The sequence below is a fragment of the Sceloporus occidentalis genome, unplaced genomic scaffold (genome assembly GCF_023333645.1).
Source record: "Sceloporus occidentalis isolate IW3139 unplaced genomic scaffold, rSceOcc1.0.p SCAF_8, whole genome shotgun sequence".
In the NCBI taxonomy this organism is placed as follows: domain Eukaryota; kingdom Metazoa; phylum Chordata; class Lepidosauria; order Squamata; family Phrynosomatidae; genus Sceloporus; species Sceloporus occidentalis.
In genome coordinates, this window is record NW_028316988.1 from 25,976,692 (window position 1) to 25,998,450 (window position 21,759).

Here is a 21,759-nt window from a genome sequence, read left to right on the forward strand (position 1 = left end):
TATTTCTCTCTGTTTTTCAGGATTGCGTTGGATCTGTAGTGCTTGCCAAAAACTCCTCCTTCCTTCTCCTCCTTCCACAAGTTTCTTTTTTCTTATATGCAGCATCGAGAGTGTCCTGGACAGAAAAAAACTCAGGATTTGCAATGATCAGACCCAATCCTTGGAGAATTAGTTTGGAAACATTTCCCTTCAAGTTTCATTTTTGGCCATCGGCTCTCCAGATCTTCGCACTCCATCTTGAAGCGCTTTGGGGAGACGCTTTGTTTGGCGCATGGGTCAACGTGACCGCACCAGTTGCCTGAGCAGATGGAGAGATGTACCACCAGATATATCTTTGTTGCAAAGTGTGAGTGTTTGATTGTTCTTAGCAGGTTTTCACGCTCAGTAAAGAAACCGGAGTGTTTGCTTTCCATTCTTTCTCTCCTGCTGCTGTCCCCAAGTTAATGTTGTTTCATCCTCGATGCTTACTTATGTGAAGTTGAATGTGCCAACGGCTTTTATTTACCTGGCCTTCACGGATAGCACAAGGGGATCGAGATTACAACAGGGGTATAAAGCTCCGCTTCTCTCTTCTTCATATACAAGGTAAAAAAAAATTAAACAAATTCCATAGTATTCTCTCTGCCGTGGATGAAAAATACACCAGAAACTTCTATACAATCTTCTCTTTGTATGTTGCAAGGCAATTCTTCTGCAGAGAATATCTTGCATATATTTATATTATCAACTGGGTTCAAAACCTCGCACAGCCTTGGAAACCCCTTGAGTGACCATGGGAAAGTCACACTCTCTCAGCTGCAGAAAGCGGCAAACGCAAACCCCCTCTGAACAAATTTCGCCAAGCAAACCCAATGGCATGGCCTTATGGTCGCCATAATTCAGAAACAACTTGAAGGCAAGCAACAACAACTCTCCTAATTCCACGCGACATGAAAGGCTCTCTTTCATGCACAAAATATCTGTTACAAGGTTCAGCATGTATTGTGTATTTGCTCAGAATCTGTTGTATATGTTTGTGTGTCACAAGGCTGTTATTCTTTGCAGACTTTGTTATACGGCTTTATATTCTGAAAGTCAATTACAGTTCCGTACAGAATGCGTTATATATGTTGGTATGCTGCAAAGGCAATGATTCTGCACAGAATTTTATGCATTTGTATGCTGCGAGGCAGTAATTCTGCACAGAATATGTTGCATGGATTTGTTTATAGCAAGGCAGTAATGCTGCACAGAATATGTTGCATGGATTTGTATGTTGTATGTGGAAGTGCTGTCGCGCCATCCTATGAAATCCTGGGGTCTGTAGTTTTACAAGGTGTTTAGCCTTTTCTGTCCAAAAGTGATGCTGCCTCCATAAACTACAAATCCCAGGATTCTGTAGGATGGAACCATGGCCCTTAAAGCGGTATCAAACTGTGTTTCTACAGTGTAGATGCACTCCTAGGTCCTACCCATAATGCGATGCATTCTGATTTCAAGCTGTTCAGAAAGTCACTAAAGCAAAAAGATGGTTGCGCAGAAGTGCGTAAGGAGGGAAGGCGGGTGCTCCTTTTTTGCTCTCCAAAAACCCTGGCCTTTTTTGAGCTGAGAAAATGTTTTATAGATCTGTGGACAAAGGGATGTATTCCTCTTGGAGGGAAGCTTCTAGTTAAGAGTTTCTTCACAGGGGAGCGGAAGTGAGCTCTGCGCACGAGCCGGCTCTGTACCGAGGAGGACGAGACAGAGCAATTTGCAATGTTTACCAACAGCTGTCTGAGAAACACTTAGGTTTATGAAGTGTGTGTTGTAAATTTTCCAACAGCTGGTGCGGTAGGGGGAGAACGGGGAGATAAGGGCATGGATTGCACCATCTTCAGCTTCCATCTCCACCATTTTGCAGGTATCCTACAAGAAAAAAAAAGGAAAGAAAGAAAGAAACCCGGGCTTGATGGAGCAATGGCACATCTCCCCACTATCAGTTAAGTACTGTTCTGTTCTTTAGCCGTTGGCATCCTCCTTCTTTCTAAACACATCCCTCCATATTTGCGGCTTTGATTATTCACGAATTTGATTAATATGTTCTCTCTAGGAATCTCTAGGTCCTCCAGGGCAACTCTATGCTCATCTTTAACTAAATGTTGCACTGAAAGACCTAGCGATTCCTAGAGAGAACACTCTCCTAGGCCTTTGGAGCTCCTCCAGCCCAGTTCTATGGTCAGTGTCTGTCGGACGTTGACCACGGAGTTGACCTGGAGGACCTAGAGATTCCTAGAGAGGTGTCCTCTCGGGTAAAAACATGAGGGTTTTGTTATTTGCAGTTTTTCCATATTCACAGGGGTCTAGGACCATGCATTATGAGAGGGATCCATCCTGGGAAGCTTTGCATAATATGATTTTCATGTATAATCTGGTACTTCAATGTGTAATGCTACTTCTCTTACCTGAAATGAACAAATGCAACAAAGGGGGTTCTCTGTAGGCCTCTTCTACATTGTGGTTCTATAGTATGCTTTCGTTGGAAGTTAACCATAGAGTCATGCTGGAAGATCCAGAGAATCCTAGGGGGAACACTTCTCTAGGCACGTTCAAGGTCCTCCACTTTAGGGTCAACCTCTGGAGCAAATATACCATAAAATCGCACTTGAGCATCCAGAAAATGCCTAGAGAAAACTTTTTCCCCCTGGCATATCTAAGTGAACCTGTACTATATAAATACATATTCTCTCTAGGCATTTTTCTTAGGTCCTCCAGTGCAATTTGTGACATGCTTCCATCAGAGGTTGACCATGGAGTTGCTATGTACTTCTGGATTTAGCCCTGACACTGGATGCTCAGTGTGGTGGCCAGGAGTGCTATAGATAGATGATAGATAGATAGATAGATAGATAGATAGATAGATAGATAGGCAATATAAAACCCGGACTTGTTTCTTCTTCTGGTTGCTTTGCTTCCAGCTTCACTCTCTTCCCGCTTAAGCCCTCTCTTCCTTTCCACATGCTGCACTTTTCCCTATTGGATCCTTTTTCCTGGGCTCTGCTTTCAAGCTTCTAGTCCTTAAGGTTAAAAATAGCTCACCCTGAGAATACATCCTTTCTCATCCTTCCCTCCTCCCCTTTTCACATATGGGAGATGCCAAGCCGGAGGGAAGTCATGAACCTCTCCATTATAGACCTATGCTTGCTCTCTCCCTCTCCCCAAATTGCTTCCTCCTCCATTAATGGCCCATTTCTTTTAATGAACTCTTGAGCGCCGGAAGCTTCTCTGCACCCTAATGAACCTTCCTAATCATGGTGTGAATGCGTGTGTGTGTTTGTGTGAACCTAGGTGGAGGTACAAATGTGTGTGTGAGGGGTTAATCTCATTGTGTAGCATCTATCCCTTTTGAAATAATGCCCTCCCGGGGCCTTCATGCCCCTTACAGATGGCCATACTCTGAATCAATCTGCTTTCTCATGTATTAAAGTGATGGATCCCAGGCTGTCAGCGGAGTGGTGCATCTGCTCTGACTTTTAGCAAACTGTCCTAGGTGGAGAAACGTCTCCCTGAAATATACTCATCCCTCCATATTTGCGGCTTTGATTATTCACGGATTTGATTAACATGTTCTCTCTAGGAATATCTAGGCCCCCCAGTGCAACTCTGTGGTCAACTTTAACTAAAAGTTGCACTGAAAGACCTAGAGATTCCTAGAGAGAATACCCTACTAGGCATTTGTAGTTCCTCCAGCCCAGTTCTATGGTCAGTGTCTGTTGGATGTTGACCACAGAGTTGCACTGGAGGACCTAGAGATTCCTGGAGAGGTGTAATCTCAGGTAAACAGTGTGGTGTTTTTGTTATTTGTGCTTTTCCCCCATATTCACGGGGGTCTTGTGCCCCTAACCCTAGCGAATAGGGAGGGACAAGTGTAGTTTTGGCACTCTGGGTAGCTCCTTCAAAACTATTCCTTTGTTCGGCACCTTGGATAGCTCCAAGACTAGAGGAGTGGGTTTTCCAATCATCTGGAATGGATTTGATTTTAAAAGCATTCATGCTGGCATAAGTCACATGCAGGATTCTGCCCTGCCTCTATAGCAGCCAACCCGATGCCCCTATGAGAAGCCTAGAAGCATGAAATACAATATGACCCCTGTATCCCTGGGGGTTATGTTCCAAGATGCCTCATGGATACCTGAAACCACAGATAATAAGAATCCCTGTTATTGCCAATGAGGCAAACAACTTAGGGCCATGCATACCATAGAAACATTCTAAAGGACCTAGAAATGCTTCTCTAGGCATTTCTAGATCCTCCAGCATGAAACATGGTACACTTGGGCCAGAAAGTTGAACCATACAATTACACTGGAGGACTGAGATATCTCTAGAGAACATTTCTCTGGGCACTTAGATCCTACACTATAGTATGCTTGGGCCAGAGGGTGACCATAGAATAGTACTGGAAGACCTAGAAATGCCTAGAGAGAACACTTCTCTAGGTGTTTTTAGGTCTTCCAGCATGATTATAGGGTTTGTTTGGGCCAGATGTTGAACCATAGAATCATACTAGAGGACTTAGAAATGCCTAGAGAGAACACTTCTCTGGGCATTGCTAGGTCCTCCAGTGCAATTCTGTGATATGCTTGGGCTGGAAGTTGACCATAGAAGCATAGTAGAATTGACTAGAAAGGCATAGAAATGCCTAGAGAGAACAATTGTGTACACATTTTTAGGTCCTCCAGCATGATTCTTGGTATGTTTGGGCCACAGAATTGCACAGGAGGACATAGAAATGCTAGAGAGAACACATTTTTTCCAGATGTAAATAAGTGAAACTATTAGGAACCCCTCCTAATTTAATGTCATCTGCAGATTTGGTAAGCATGCCCTCTGTACCATCGCCCAGGAAAGAAAACAGGAAAAAAAATAGAATACATTCTAGTCCAGAAAGGAAACCGGAGAGAGGAAAATGCAGTGATATCCGAAGCACCCCTTCTTTAACTGGGGAAGAGTGTATCTTCCAACCAACTCCGTCTCCCCGCAGCTCCTCATTTATGCCATTCCTCTGTCCTTCTTCTTCATTTCCAGCTGGCACATCAATGGGACAGTAAAACCAGCAAGGACGCCTGAGTGCTACAGACAGAAAAATCATCCCTGGCAACATTAAAAAAGGGCATAAAAGTTCATGGCCGTCCCCCGGGTGGTAATTAATGGCACCGTAAGAACCGGGGAGGGGGAAGGAGAGAGACCAAGCACCCGCGCTCGCCAAATGAGCTCACTGCGGCTAATGTTATTACTTACTTCACTGAGCTAAGTAACTCTATGGAAGTGTAGGTCATCTGCCCGGACTTGGTAGGAAGCCACACGCTATTAGGGAGCGGAGTTTACTGGCATTAGTCAAGCGAGTCGGAGGGAGCCCGGTGGTAGCGGAGTTGCATAGGAGACCTGGTCATCGCGGGAGATGGAGAGCTGAGAAGACTGACAATGGAGGAGGAAAAGGATGGTATTTATCTCTTGTTGTTGTGGGCCTTCAAGTCACTTCCAACTTTTGGCAACCCTACATTTGCCCAAGGTCACCCAGTAAGTTTCCATGGCTGAGTGGGTATTCGAATCCTAGTCTCCAAAGTCAGAGTCCAGTGATCAAACCACAAGGCCACAAGTCATCTCAAGGCTGTTCTGTGGCCCTCAGATTCTCCACCTTCCCCAGACCACCAATTTACAGGCTAAAATGAGATTTGAACGTCCTCGGCCAAAAGCCTCCCGAAGCAGCAGTGGATCTTTGAAATAGGTTACCCCCCCAATAAACTCCACCAATATACAGTGGCCAAGCTCCATCTTTGTAGTTGCATTGGATGATGGAACTATTGTTGTTGGTTGTTGTTGTGTGCCTTTAAGTCGTTTCCAACTTATGGTGACCCTAAGGCAAACCTATCATCGAACCATCTCCTTCCCACCAAAAAACCAACTGTTTCTTCCTGGTTGCCCACCAAAGATGCAGGGAGATGGAGCATTGAGGCATTTTGTAGACCATCATTTTAATGCCAAGCCATCTCCTAGGGCTGTGGTTCCCAACCTTTGGTCTTCCAGATGTTTTGGAATTCATCTCCTCTCATTCCTGACAAGTTGGCTGGGGGCTTCTGGGATCTGACTTCCAAAACAAATGGAGGACCAAAGATCCAGAACCACTGCCGCAGGGCTTATTAATACAAATTACCCCTTGCTGTGTCGGTTGTTGTGGTGGTGGTTGTGTGACGTCAATTCTTTTCTGATGTACGGCAACCCTAAAGGGCTTTCTCGGTCAGATTTGTTCTTGTCCACACATATCCTTGTTTTCATCTGTGAAATGTAGGGGGAGTGTGATACATTCAAGCAACACCTGTCCAACACAACACAAAAATGCACAGTTTATCCAAGGACGCCAGATATCCAAGAGACAGTCAAAAGACCTGAAATGCCTTCCAGAGCAAGAGCAGGGGGGGGAAAGAGGCAAGGTTCTTTACCAATCTCAAAGGCTGAGTGGAGCCGTTATGCTGGGTAGCGGAGGTATGTATTAATGCTTTATTTCTCTCTCAGTGTGCGCCTGTGAACTCAAGCATGGAATCACAGTCATCGGTGGAACCACGCTAAAACCAGCCAGCTTGCTGGCTAGCAAGGAGCGAAAAAGGATGAGAAAGCAAACGCCTGGCCTTATCGCATCTGAGACGAAATGGAGCCAGGGGAGGCAAGGCTGGGTTCCCTGGCCGTACGGTTCATCCGATAAATCTTTGATGAACAAGAGACAGCAAAAAGCCATTTGATCATAGGCTGCGATAGAGTGGGGCGGGAGTTGTCAAAGATATAGCGAAGGCAGAAAGGAGTAACTCTGGCCTTCCCTGCATCCAGGTGGCACAATGCAAAGGGATGTACAAACTTCTCTTTCTATCCAGCCTGTGTCATTTGGATAGGTATTGCAAATCTCTATGTTGTGTCCCATCAAAGGAAAACCTATTACAGGGGTTTTCTTGGCAAGATATGTTCGGAGAGGATATTATTTTAACTTTTGCATGTTTTCAAAATCATTTTATGTTGTATTAATTGTGACTGGTTTTAAAACTGCATTGTAGATTTTGGTCTACAATGATTTCTTTCTGTGAGCCTCTTTGGATCTCGTTCTGAGAGAAAGGTGGCATATACAGTCAGCCCTCTGCACTTGCGGCTTTGACTTTTGCGGATCTGATTATTCATGGATTTGATTAATATGTTCTCTCTAGGTCCTCCTGTGCGAATCTGCCGGAAGTTGGTCCTAAAGTCACACTGGAGGACCTAGAGGTTTCTAGAGAAAACGTTCCTCTAGACAGTGTGATTCTAGGGTCACTTTCTGGATGTTGACCATAAAGATGCACTGGATGACCTAGAGATTCCTAAGTGTCCCTTGAGGTTTTAAAAAATGTGTTTTTTTAGATTATTGTTTGCAGGTTTTCCAGTTTCACGGAGGTCCTGCATCCCAATTCCAATTCTAGTGAATGTGAAGGGCCCACTGTAAATAAACAAACAAACAAAATAAAATAATAATAAAAGCATCAATTGTCCCACCACCTTCAAGGACTGCTCCATGTAGACCATATCACAGTGGTCTAGCCTGGATTTCATAAGGGCATGGATAACTATGGCAAAGTTAGATTTCTCCAGGTAGATCCAACCCAGGCCTAATCAGCCTTATTTAAGATGATGGAGGGCATGTCTACACTGGTCATTTAAACCAGTTTCCACCTGCCCTCGCATAGCCCTGTCTTCATGACACAAAGCCAAAGGCCCAATTTGACTGTGGACTACCGTTACATGAGAAGAGCAGTTATGTAGTGAATCCAGGCCATCCCTCCTTTAATTCACTTTTTAAAAAGCCACCATTGACCCTGGATCTTCCTAGAAAATCTGGAGCACTCTGGAGCAACACCAGGTGGCTGTTTACACAGTGTCCTGCTGTGTTGCCCACCAGCAGAAAAGTGAATTGATCTTCTCTGAGATCACAACAAGGTGCCTTTCCATGTGATTGAGGGTGGGTGCCTCGTTTTCAGAGTGGGTACCTAATTTTCAGGGTGAATGCCTTGCTTTCTGAGTGGGTGCCTCCTTTTCAGGCTGGATGCCTCATTTCAGGTTAGGTGCCTTGTTTTCAGAGTAGGTGCCTCATTTTCAGGGTGGGTGCCTCATTTTCAGAGTGAGTGCCTCGTTTTCATTGTGGGTGCCTTGTTTCCTGGGTGGATGTCTCATTTTCATACTGGGTACTTTGTTTTCTGTTTAGGTGACTTGTTTTCAGAGTAAGGTGCTTCATTTTCGGAGTGGGTGCCTCATATTCATAGTGAATGCCTCATTTTCAGGGTGGGTACCTGAAAATATGGCCTTGTTTTTGGGGTGGGTGTCTTGTTTCCAGGGTGGGTACCTTGTTTTCAGGTTAGGTGCCTCGTTTTCAGAGTTAGGTGCCTCATTTTCAGGGTGGGTGCCTTGTTTTGGGGGTGGATGTCTTGTTTTCAGGGTGGGTACCTTGTTTTCAGGTTAGGTGCCTCATTTTCAGAGTTAGGTGCCTCGTTTTCAGGGTGGGTGCCTCGCTCCCTGGCTGAGTGCCTCGTTTTCAGAGGAAGTGACTTGCAGCAGTGGGTGACAAAGAGGGATGAATGTGTAGATAGCTGTCCAGCATTGCTCCGTGTAATGGAGGGAATTAGGGTTCGCCTTGGAGCCAAAATACTTCAGGCTGCTCCCAAAATATTCTGCCCGGTGTAGATCCACCTTGAGTTAGGGGACACTGCTTATTTTCATCTCCTGCCGGCCACATTCAAAGCAGTCCCTTGCCTCGAGGTGGAGTCTCTCCAGCTCCATTCCCAGTGCGAATAACTCCTCTCTGCTGGCTGCTTGCAGGTCAAGAAGGTCACCATCTCCCTGAACTTAGCTGCTCCTTTTGCAGGGCTAAATCCATATCTTCTTGTCAGATAAAGTCACTCGTCTGGAAAGAAAGGGGGAGAGAGAGAAAAAAAAAGGCCTGCTCAGAATTGTTGATAGGGCAGCCCCGGGTGAGTGGATCTTGTGAATTTTAATTCAGGAAAGAAGAACAGATGTCGCAGGAGCGGGGAGGTGATGGTAGAGGGAGACAGATGCTGCGTCTCCTAAGGACTTTGCATTACTTGATAAGGTGTGTGTGTGTGCGCGTGCGTTTGAGGAAACCGTTCCACCAGGCTTCTGTGCAAAGGAGACCATGCAACCTGTCAAAGCAGCCAAAGAGGCGCTCCTAGGCACACTCATGTGCACTGCAATGCAAGAGGCGATCTGTTTTGTTCACTTCTTTGTTTCCCATTATCTTTCGCTCGCTTTCCAAAGCTCGAGTTCCCTTTTCTGTCTTGTAGGTGCCGGAGGAATACAAGAAGATCATTTCTTTTACCAAGTGCGGAGACTCGGATGAGCAGAGATATTGCGGTTGTCATATGGAGTCCAGATGACTTTGACTTATCATCGCCTTATGAAGGGGAGACCTCCAAGATACCTGGTCGTGAACTGGCATACTTAGGTCTTGCAAACTCAGGGCAGCCATGGCATCCTTGATGGGGTCAATCCATCTCTAGTGTAGTCTCCTTTTTCTACTGCCTTCCACTTCACTCCTTTCCAATGAGTCCCATCATCTGAGAGAGAGAGAGAAGAGCGGCCAGGCACAGCTCCATCATGCTTTGGATTGGCACATTTTGATGCTCTGGGAAGCTTTGTGAGTGGTTGTAATCCACACGTAGCCTGAAACTGCATCAAAATTGAGGAGTGGAGGGCTTCAAGAAGCACAAAAATGGAGTCTGGGGTCAAGTTTATCTACTTCTAATCTAAATCATGTTTGTCTTGACCTGGGATCTAGGAGCCTTAGTATATCAAAAGGTAAACATGAGTCAAAAGCAGCTTTAAAAGCCAATATTAATAGTAGAATCCTAGAGTTGGAAGAAACCCCAAGGGTCATTCAGTCCAACCCCAAGACACAATCAATACAACCCTGACAGATGGCAATCCGACCTCTGTTTAAAAACCTCCAAAGAAGGAGACTTCACCATTCTCTGAGGCAGCATCTTCCACTGTTGCATTCTTACAGTCAAGACGTTCTTCCTGATGTTTAGGTGGAATCTCTTTTCCTATAGTTTGAATCCATTGCTCTGGGTCCTGGCCTCTGGAGCAGAAGAAAACAAGTTTGCTCCATCCTCAATCTGACCTCCCTTCAAATATTTAAACGGTGCTACCATATCACCTCTTAACCTTCTCTTTTCCAGGCTAAACATCCCCAGGTCCCTAAGGGTTTGGTGGTTTCTAGACCTTCCACCATTTTGGTTGCCCTCCTCTGGACGCGCTCCGGCTTGTGCACATCCTTCCTGAATTGTGGTCCCCAAAATTGGACACAATTTTCCTAGTGAGATCTGACCAAAGCAGAAGAGAGCGGCACTATACCTTTCCTCATCCTTCCCTCCCGCTGCTCTGGGAAGAAAATTGCCCATTCAAATTCATAAGAGCCATTAATGGGAAGGGAAACGGCGCGCTCTCGTTGTGCCGATGACAAAATGGGCGAATTAGGTATTCATTACGGCTTGAGAGATTGGCAAACTTTGTATTTAAATCTCCATCCCCGGAGGAATGGGTTCCATCTGGGTGACACAGTAATAAGCTGTCGATTAACCCATTCAGCGCCATAGCAATGGAACGGGAATCTAGTTTATGACGGTTGGGCACAATTTTTTTGACTGGGTCGCCCGTTTAGTAGATGGTGGGAATGCTTTGAAGGGCCTAAAGATGATAAAAAGTCCCTAAACTGAATCAGATTGTGGTCCACTCTAGGAATGGAAAATGGGTTTCCTAGCTAGTTTTTTGCACCCAGAAAGGCCTTGTTCCTGAAACCACTGCTTTTAAATGTAAAATTGCTCTGGATTTTTGCATGTAAACATATTTTGTACAGATATGTCAAATCCACATGCAATTCTGGAGAATCTGGAAACCAAGCTTGGATATGTTTAGCTTGGAAAAAGCAAGGCTGTAGAATGAATACAGTTTGACACCACTTTAACTACCATGCTTGCATGCTAGGGAGTTCTGGGATTTGTAGTTTTGGGAGCGCTTTAGCCTTCTCTGTCAGAGAGCTCTGGTGCCACAACAAACTCCAAATCCTAGGATCCCATAGGATGGAGCCATGGCAGTTAACGCAATGACAAACGGCATTCATTTCTCAATGCGGCAGCAGCCAACGTCCCACAGATATGCTTCAAGAACTGTGTGGTTTTCAAAGGCTTTCTCACCACGGGAAGATAATTGCTAAAATTACTGGTTGCTTCCTTTGATAGGAAACTTTGGAAGCATCCCCAGAACAGAGGACAAACCTTGCAAGCGCAGAAAGCAGTCAGAGAAAAGAGAGATTGCTGTAGAGGTGGATAGAAATTACTGATAGTTGAAAATAAAAAGAAAATGAGGGGAAGAAAAAGCTGCTCATGGAAAGCTCCTTTAATGTCTGAAGTCAAACCAAGAGTAGAGTCACTGTAAGCCTGGACATAGTGCAAATTCTCTCCGGATATGCGCAAAGGCACCATAGCAATTTTCTTTCCTCCCTTTCTTCCACTTAAATGGCAAAATGAATAAAGCATTCCGGATCCCAGCCAAGGATGGCATCCAAGTGGCTCGGGTGTTAGAAAAAAATTCCCGCCTGCTCTGCTGTGACGTGAACAGATGGGTGCCTCTGGCGACGCAGCGCTCCCGATCTCGCTCAGTAATGAGTCTCTCCGCTTGACTTGGGCCACATGCTCCTCTGAATGAAAGAGGTGGGACCCCGGTGCACCGAACACACGGAGAAGGTGGCGCAGAGGAAGAATCGGCCACCCAGTCGGAAAAATGTCTCACCGAGGCCACAGGTGACAGATTTGAGTTTCATGGCTTGGGACCTAATCCATTTTTCCTTTCCATGGATCCACGGCTTTGCAATGATCAGTCACAGTACACAGCTTGGCTTCACAGAATCAATGAATTAATGGAGTTGGAAAGGACCACAAAGGTCATCGAATCCAACCCTCTGCCATGCAGGAAGGCACGCCTTTACAAATACCTTTACACACATGCAACCTTCCTTGGGTTACATATTTGATTTGATTTTATCGCCGAATGAGTGGATCCAGTTTGCGTAGGCTGGTAAAGAGATCTGCAATTTGAGAGGATCAAATTTTTGTAGCCTGATGGAGAGATCTGGAATGCTAGCAAGGTTTTTTGCCCCCACCAACCATTTTTATTATTTTTATTATTTATTATTATTTATTTTCTCTCAGGTGCTGCCCAAGGGCCATGTAGTCCAACCCCTGGCATGCAGGAGGACCCAACTAAAACACTTCTGAAAGTGGCCTATCCAAACGTCTCATAAAGACTGCCAGAGACCCACCGCCCTCGGAGGCTGAACAGGTAAAAATTGTTCTTCCTAACGTTTAGGCGGAATCTCTTTTTCTTGTAATCTGAATCCTTTGGCTCACGTTCCAGTCTCTGGAGCAGCAGAATACAAACTCGTGCCAATGGAAGCCTAGGATTTGTAGTTTGTTGTGGCATCAGAGCTCTCTGTCAGAGAAGGCTAAATCCCTGGATTATTGCTGCATTGCAGGTTCAACCCATGTCTGTAGGGTGGTGAATCCAATCCAGGTTTTTGTATAGTTTTGAAAAGAGTTGGCCATGGTGCTAAAACTAATCTCACAAAATTGGTCCAGAGCCCAGAGTAGAGTCAGAGAAGATTCACCATCCCACAAACATGGGATCCACCGGTTGCAAGTGAGCCTTAGCCGTTACCAACACCCTCCCATCAAGATCCAGATAGCCCCCAATAATAATAATATATAATGTATTTGTATCTTGCTTTTCCCCAACAATGGGACTTAAAGCAGCTTGCTGTCTCAGAGTCACACTTCCCATTATTCAGACCGATATAGAAAGCAAAGGATCTCTAAACTCTGACGAACTCATGTTTATATGTCAAAGATCTCCGATCACCTCTGAGCCAACCTGGAAGGAGCTCAGAAGAGCCTTCCTGTCTCTAGGGCCGTATCATCGCTCCGTGTTTATCCTTCCCCTCCATTTAACGTGATTATGCCAATATTTAAAAATATCTTTAATTCCTCTCTTCTCCCACCCTTCCATCTCTTCCGACGAGGAGCTCTAACAAGCTATTCCATGCCTGCCTCCCTCCTTCGCCGTAATTAGCAACGGATCTTCAGGCAAGCCGCAGTCTGGAGTAGAAACAGCATTTCTTTAATTAAAACAATTAATCGGGGTGCGGGGAGTGGGCGGGAAGAAAGGGTTGAGTGGCGGGGGTTGCTTTCCAAGAGCATCTGCAATGGGTTTATTGATAAGGGATCACTTCGGATTGTTGCAATAGTTGTGCTATTGGAAGGAGACTTTTGTCTGATCCTGCACAAGGTGGGGAGGGGGGGCACCTGATACCATCACACATATGTCTGGATCTTGTTGGTGAATCCCCACTTTGGCCTCATTCCCACTTACAAATAAACTGGTTTGCAGTCTGAATCGATGGATTGATTCAACAGCGGAGTGTGGTTCACACTACATTTGCCCCAACCTCATTTTTTCCCTGTAAAATAACCCACTTGTGGTTCACATTCACAAATGAATCGCTTCAAAATAGACCTGCTCCAGCCAGCTGAAGAGCAAATTTAAATGGATTCCAATCCGCATCTGGTTCACACTTGCGCTGAACTGATTTATCCAAAAAGACTCAGAAAAACCAGCGTCAAAAAGATGCGGGTTAAATGGGTCTAGTGCATGCCCCCCCCCTCCGAATCGCTTCAGCAATTTGGTTCAAGTGGGAACCAGGATCATTTGAACCGGTTAAAACCAATTTGCCATCTGGTTTAAAAGGTAGTGGGAATCAGGCCTAAATTGTTGCTTACTCCCTTTCGGTCGACCCAGACTCATGCTGACCCTGTGGATAAGACATCTCCAAGGCTCCTTTTCCATCACTGCACTGCTAAAGTCCTATAAATTCATACCTGCGAATTCCCTAATAGAGTCTATCCATCCACCCATCTCCCTTCCTTTCTTTCAGCTAGATTACCCCTCTTTATTCAACTGTTTGAATAGCAATAGCATTTACATTTCTATACTGCTATATGGTGAACTCAGCGCTCTCTGAGCTGTTTATTGTCTGTAAGCCAATTGCCCCCAAGAAGCTGGGGACTCATTTGACCGGCCTACGAAAGGATGAGAGGCTGAGTCAAGCTAGGAGCCCTCTGGGATCAAACTCACAACCTTGTGGTTGCAGTACTGGCATTTAACCACTGTGCCACCAGGGCTCCTTAAAATAGTGGGCCAACACATTAAGTAATACTATTGATGCATTGGTTCTACTCTTATTTTGTCATTTGCTTATGCATTTGTATGTACGCGTATGTGTTGGTTTCCATGGCCGAGTGGGGATTCAAACACTGATCTCCAGAGTCCAGCACTCAAAGCACTATGCCACACTGGTTCTCAAGGTAGAGAGATCTTATCGCTCCTTTGAGACTAGGATATAGCCGTTATTAGTCTGTAGCATCAGTATGTAGAGAGATCTTGTAACACCTTGTAGATCTTTGAGACTAATGCTTGTAGATCTTTGAGCCAAACTAAAAGACACTGGCAGCACGAGCTTTCGTAGATTACAGTCTATGTTCTCAGTTGCATTACCTTTTAATTCCACCTTGTAGCATCAGCCTTCGTAGACTCAGTCTGCTTCCTCAAATGCATTACTTAAGTTCACTTAAGTCTATGAAAGCCGACACTGCCAACTTCTTCCTTTCAACATGTCTCCAAGGTGCTACAAGATCTCTCTACATACAGATTTTACAGACTGACATGGCTATATCTTTGAATTCTGGCTCTGAAGATGGAATAGTATCACAGAATCCTAGAGTCATGAGAGCTGGAGCAAACTCCAAGGGTCATCCAGTCCAGCCCACTGGCCATGGAGGAGACACAGTTAGCCATTTAGGTTTCTCTGCATGATGGTGTCATTGAAGGCAAGTGTTGACCATAGAGGACAAGGGCATAGAGGACAACCTAAACCAGTGAAATGGCTTTTTTCCCTAGGGGAAAAAAAAGAATTCTAGGCCAGGAAGAAGAGAAAGGAAGGCGGAAGATGCAAACGGGAAATCAAAACAGTGAGTCATTTTGCTTCAGCAGAAGCATCCTATGGGGACTACTTAAATCAATGCACCCGATGCTCCGGATAAGGCAAAGCTGGAATCCCTTAAGCTTCCCGAAAGATGCTTAATTGTGCCCAGAAGACACACAGAACTGAAGGCGCCGGTTTCCAAGCGGCGTTGTCTCCCGAGGACCCGCTTGCCTGCGTAGCCGCACATTCCTTTTCTTTGGAGACGTTCCCCCTCTGTGTGTTTTTCCAAACAGCAGCTCAACAGGGTTAGATGGTCCTCCCAGGAGACGCTTTCCCACATCTTATCTTCCCTGCCGTTGCTGCAAAAGCTTCTTCATATCGCACCACTCCTGGGCGCTTCCCAGCTGGGACTGTGTTGGCTTCTGTGTAAAAAAAAATGTGAGGTAGCATTTAGCAAAGAGCTAAACAGGGGGCAAACATGGCGTCGTGGCTCGAGTGTTGGACTATAAGTCTGGAGGCCAGGTTTGATTCCCCTCTCGGCCCTGAAACCCACTGGGTTACCTTGGATAAGTCATACACTCTCAATAACAACTCTGGCCTAAATACTCTCAAGGCACCAGATCCCATCTGATCTTGGAAGCTATGCAGGGTCATCCCTGGTTAGTACTTGGATGGGAGACCCCCCCAGGGAATCCTGGATAATGGAGGCTCTATTTCAGAAGAAGGAACTGGACAAACCACCTCCAAGTCTTCCTTCCCTAAGAAAACCCTCTGAAATTCACAGAGTTGCACATATATATTCACACAAATACCCTTAAGGCACCAGCTCTTATCTGATCTTGGAAACTCAGCAGGGCCAGCACTGGTTAGTACTTGGATGAGAGACTGCCAATAAATCTCAGGTGCTGGAAGCTTTACTCCAGAGGAAAGAACTGGCCAAACCACCTCTGAGTCTTCCTTGCCCCAATGAAGTCTATGGGGGTCACCATAAGCAACCTGAAGACGTGCACACACACAAAATTTAAAGCAGTTAAAAAGACACGCAGTTTTGCAACCTGAGAAAGGAATGCCAAATTGGAGGGTGAATTTTAGGATCAGCAAAAATAGGAGGAACCCCATTGTCGTGATTTCTTTGACCTTTTCAGCCCAGGCGAGACAAGAAATTCATCCTTGGGTTGTGATCGTCCAATACATCCTAGACCTAGGTTATTGCTATTTCATTCCACCATGAGTTCAGCATGGCACCTCTGTGCCAACCTTGCCCCCTCTTCCTTCTTGGCAAAAGCCACCCCTTTGTGGCAGGCCCCAAAGCCAAGAAAAACAGTGACCGGGGAAGAGGAGAGATGTGGCCAACCCACCGGCAGGCCTTGGAAAACCCTTCTACCATGATGTCTGCCCACCTTCTTCATATTTTGTACCCCTGAATGCCAGCATCTCAAATCAATTCTTTGGAAAGAGGCAGGCCCTTTGCCAAGAAACGCACAACAGTCTCCCCATTCCTCCCCCACAAAAAAGTTGCAGAGAAATGGGTTGAGAATGCAAGGAGAAAGGAGATGCACCATGCGGATTTTGAGATGAGGGCCTGGGGCTTTGCAGAAGGTGATGGACAGCATGAAGTGAGAGGCCCCCGTCTATGGACAAATGGGATCCTGGATTTTCTACCAACTTCTTCACGGGGCTTGGGACATCACCACCGTCATCCTCCGGAGCATGTCCAGAGAAGGGCCTTCAAGATGGCCAAAGGCTTAGAAACCAAGGCTTATGAGGAATGACTTGGGGGAGTTTCACTTGGAGAAGAGAAAAGGGGAACATCATTGACATCTTTAAATATCTAAAGGGGTGACATCTGGAGTCCTGTGTTCAGTTCTGGGCTGAAGTTGGAATGGGTTTGGAGAAGGGCAGCAAGGATGGTAAGAGACATGGAGAACAAAACAGATGAGGAGAAATGGAAGGAGCTGGGCATGTTCGGCTTGGTCAGCATTTCCCAAACTTTGGTCCTCCAGGTCTTTTGGATTTTAGTTCTCAGAAGCCCTAGCCAGTTGGGCCAAAACCCAGGAATTCTAGGAGTTGAAGCCCAACTGGAGGACCAACGTTTGGGAAACACTGACATTGGGGAAGAAAAGACCGAGGGGGATGGGATTTCGCTCTTCAAAGTACAGTATCTCAAGGAGTGTCCTAGAGAGGAGATGATAGACTTATTCCCCAGAGGATAGGACCAGGTGTAATGGTTTTAAGTTTCTGACTTCTGGTACAGTGAAAGTATCGTAGGGTTCCAAGGAGGTTTGCCCTTGCCTTCCCTTGAAGCTGAGAGTGTGTGACTTGTCCAAGGTGGCCCAGTGGGTTTCATGGCCGAGCTGGGAATCGAACCATGGTCTCTAGTCCAATGCTCAAACCACTACACCATGCTGGCCCTCCTCCTTAGATAGCCACAAATCAGAATCTGCACTTTCTAATGAAGACTGGCCTCTGGCCCTCCATTGCAGAGTCTGGCAATGCGTTGGGGAGAAGAGAGCAGTTTGATGCCCTGTCTAAACAGATTGACTTTCAATCCATCAATGGGAAGGCATCTGTTAGCTGGTTTCTTCTCTCTTCTTTTTATTTTCCTTTTTTTGAAAGGCAGCAGCTGGAAAGACGGGGAGCGCGTTCCAGTTTTCTGAATGGGGAGCTAATTGGGTAATGCCAGCCTTGCCACGGCGGGGCTCACCTTGCCAGGTAAAGGCCAACAGCCCCGCAGATGGCACCTCTGTCCCCCAAACTGTTGCGGAAGGCAGGGCATCTCTTGGCTGGCACAAGGCCTGGCTCAGCTGCAATTACATCTGAAAAGCAATTCCTCTCCAGGGAGGAATGAAGGAGAGGGAAGGAAGAAGCGAGAAGGCCAGGGAAGCCAATACGATTGGCAGCCCTTGGCTTAACTAAAAGGGTGCCTTTTCAATGAAGAGAGGGGATCAGCCATGGCCCAGGCAGCCCTGTCAAAGCTGGCCAGGCTTCGTCTGCTCACTTGGGCTGGGGATTCTGGGAGTTGCAACCCCTCCCAAGTGGAATCATTTCCCAACTTGGAAGTGGAGATCTCCCTTTCTTTCGGCTCTGAATTTACCGCCCTCAGGAACAGAGAGGCTAGTATCAAAAGAAGGGGACGGGAGGGAGAGAGGTATATATTCAAGGAAGCAAGAGAAGGGAAAGGAAAGGAAGAGAAGAGAAATATTCAGGGAAGGAAGGAGAAGGGATATATTCAAGGAAGGAAGGGAAGGGAAGAGCAGATAAATATTCAGGGAGGGAGGGAAGGAAAGGGAATACATTCAGGGAAAAAAGGAAGGAAGCGAAGGTGAGGGGATATATTAAAGGTTGGTAGGAAGGGAAGGAAGGAAGAGAAGGGATATATATATTGAAGGAAGGAAGGAGGGAGGGAGGGAGGGAATGGCATATATTCAGGGAAGGAAGGAAGAGGAAGGGAGGAGATATATTTAGGGTTGGAAGGGAAGGAGAAAAGGGAAGGGATCTTTCATCACCTTGAAGACACCCTTCTTACACCACCTTTCCTTTGGCTGCATCTGCACTGCAGAAATAATGCAGTTTGACACCGCTTTAACTGCCGTGGCTCAATGTTCTGGAATCCTGGGGTTTGTAATTTTGTGAGAGACTTAGCCTCCTCTGTTGGAGATCTCTGAGGCCACAACAAGCTACAAATTCCAGGACTCAGCCCTGGAATTTGTAGCTCAACACCCTGACAGTTAAAATGGTGCCAAGCTGCTTATTTCTGCAATGCAGGCGCAGCCCTTGTTGTTGTTCTCATTTCCCATCAAGTCGACTTTATACCATTGCACCCTGCGGGATTTCAGTGTTGCTAAAAGAGTTAAAATATGTCTTGGTTGGGAAGATAAGGATTTATAAGGATGCCAAAGCAGTGGAATAAGACCAAACTACACATGTTTTATGGCCATTTTCCTATTATTTTTGAATATTCTTTCCATCCCCGATGGATTGTCAGATACATACAAAGCCCTACTGTTGGGGGATAAATACACTGACCTTTTCGAGGGGTGCTTGGCTTTCTTTGAAACATGGCGTTGGGGAAAGAATCCCAGCCCAGGCCTGATTTTGGGATCCTTTTTAATACTGTTATTTTTTTCCTCGCAGAATGGAATAGGAAATAAACCCTTTTGTGATGGAGATGGGAGAAAAGCGAGGGAGAGGGACGGCCACAAATGTTTAGAAACCGCCAACTTGAATGCCAACGTATTGATGCCAAAGAGGGAAGGAGTTGGCAAGGCTGGTTTTTTATTTTTCTTATGTAAAACATCCCGCCAGCAGCGTGAGCGGTATTGAATCCTAAATATTGTGAAGGAGAGAGGATTAATTCCCACCGGGCCAAAGAATACAGGGATGGGAGAAGAGTGCGAGGAAGTGTACAATGGAAAGATTAGGTGTTTGTGTAAATAACAGTCAAAAGCTTTGGCACCGGCCGAGTCTTTCGGGGCTCATTCATGCTGAAATGTGGATGCATGGTCCCAAAGGTGGATGACTATATATCTGGGTTCAAATACCCCGAAGGAAGAACCAGGGAGTTGTCGCGTCGTCGTTGTTCACTTAATTTATTGGTGGTGGTTCTTTGTCATTGTCTTTGGGTGTCTTCAAGTCGTTTCCGACTTATGGCGACCCTGAGAGGGACTTTCCTTGGAGGTCTTTAAACAGAGGCTGGATGGCCATCTGTTGGGTATGCTTTGATTGAGAGTTCCTGCATGGCAGAATGGGGTTGGACTGGATGGCCCTTGGGGTCTCTTCCAACTCTATGACTTATGGCTGGGTTTTCTGGGGCTGAGAGTGTGTGACTCACCCAAAATCACTTATGGCGACCCTAAGGTGAACCTATCATGGGGTTTTCTAGAATGGTTCAGAGGAGATTTGCCTTGGCCTTCCTCTGAGGTTGAGAGAGTGACTCACCCAAGGTTACCCAATGGGTTTCCATGGCCGAGCGAGGAATCGAACCCTGGTCTCCAGAGTTGTAGACCAACGCTCAAAGCACTATACTACACCGGCTTGTGTGGTTCTTACGTACCTTCAAATCAAATCCAATTGTGGTGATCCCATCCTTGGGTCTTCTCAGGTTCATGGGAAGCTTACCATTGCCTTCCACTAAGGCTGAGAGAGTGTGACTTGCGCACAGTTATCAAATGGGCTTCCATGGCCAAGCAGAGATTCAAACCCTAGTCCAACACTCAAACCACTATACAATGCTGCCTCTCACTGGCAGGAGTTATTCAGAGCCTTCCTGTGAATTGTCGAAGGTCAAATATGGGTTTCTATGGTGGAGTCAGGATTTGAACCCAGGCTTCCTGGTCTCCTAGCCCAACTCTCAAACCGTGCTGCCTCTCGTTGGCAAGATTGCTCCAGAGGAGGTTTGCCATTGCCTTCCTCTGAGGCTGAGAGAGTGTGGCTTGCCCAATACTGGGTTTCCACAGCCAAAGAAGGATCTAATCCAGGCCTCCTAACAATCAAACCACTATACTATGCTGGCTCTCATATCTATATCTACGACGGCATCAAAAATATTGAAGTTCAACGTTGCTTTAACTGTTGTGGCTCAATGCTATGGAAGCCTGGGATTTGTAGTTTGGTGAGATTTAGCCTTCTCTGTCAGAGAGCTCTGGTGTCTCAACACATTACAAATCCCAGGATGCCGTAACATGGAGCCAGGGCAGGTAAAGTGGGGTCAAACTGAATTAAATCTGCAGTTTATATCCCTATCTATATCCATGCATGCATGCATGCATGGTTGATTTAAGAGCAAACAAACAGTCCTTCTGACAAGTTTGTTCTGGATCCCCAAAGGAGGCAGTGAACCACTCAAATGTATGCGCTGGAGTCAGTTTGATAGTGCATAACCACAAACACACAGGGACAGATATATAAAGACTATGGCGCGTTATAAACGGGCCTTTAATACGCCCCTGTCACGTGCTAGGGGTTGGCCGAGGACCTAGCGTCCATACTGGCCTCACCCCTAGCACGTGATGGGGGCGTAAAGATGGCGTCCGCATGTGTCACCCCGGAAATGACACCGCAAATGCGCCCCTTGGGCTTTGCGGCGCCTCTTCCGGGACCTGAGAAGGAGCGCGATTTCCGCGCTCCTTCTTGGCAGCGTCCGGGAGCCGCGCCATTTAAAGGCTGCAGCTCCCGGACGGTGCAAGCGGCGGCGGCAGCAGACCGCCGCAATCCGGCGGTCTGTAACGCGCCTTGCATATATATATATATATACACACACAAAGTTGGCCCTCCACATTTTGCGGTTTTGACTTTGGCGGATTTGATTATTGGCGGATTTGATTATTGGCAGATTTGATTAATATGTTCTCTCTAGGAATATCTAGGTCCTCCAGCACCACTTTGCTGGAGGTTGACCATAGAGTCACATTGGAGGACCTAGAGAGAACACCTCTCTACACATTTGTAGGTCCTCTGGTGCAATTCTATGGTCACCTTCTGCCAGACGTTGGCCATAGAGTTGCACTGGAAGACCTAGATATTCATAAAGAAAACACTTCTCTAGGCATTTGTAGGTCCTCCAGTGCAATTCTATGGTCACCTTTTGCCAGATGTTGACTGTAGAATTGCACTGGAGAACCTAGATGTTTGTAGAGAAAACGCTTCTGTAGGCATTTGTAGGTCCTCCAATGCAATTCTGTGGT

General features: G+C 46.1%; 1 protein-coding gene across 1 annotated transcript in view; it reads left to right on the forward strand.

Moving 5' to 3' along the window:
• The window catches only part of SEMA6B (semaphorin 6B), a 195,836-nt gene that overhangs the window by 39,253 nt on the left and 134,824 nt on the right, over positions 1-21,759 (forward strand). Inside the window, exons 4-5 of the mRNA XM_089535647.1 lie at positions 103-346; positions 12,252-12,381. The gene's annotated coding sequence lies outside the window, so the exon portion shown is untranslated. The remainder of the gene's footprint in view (positions 1-102; positions 347-12,251; positions 12,382-21,759) is intronic.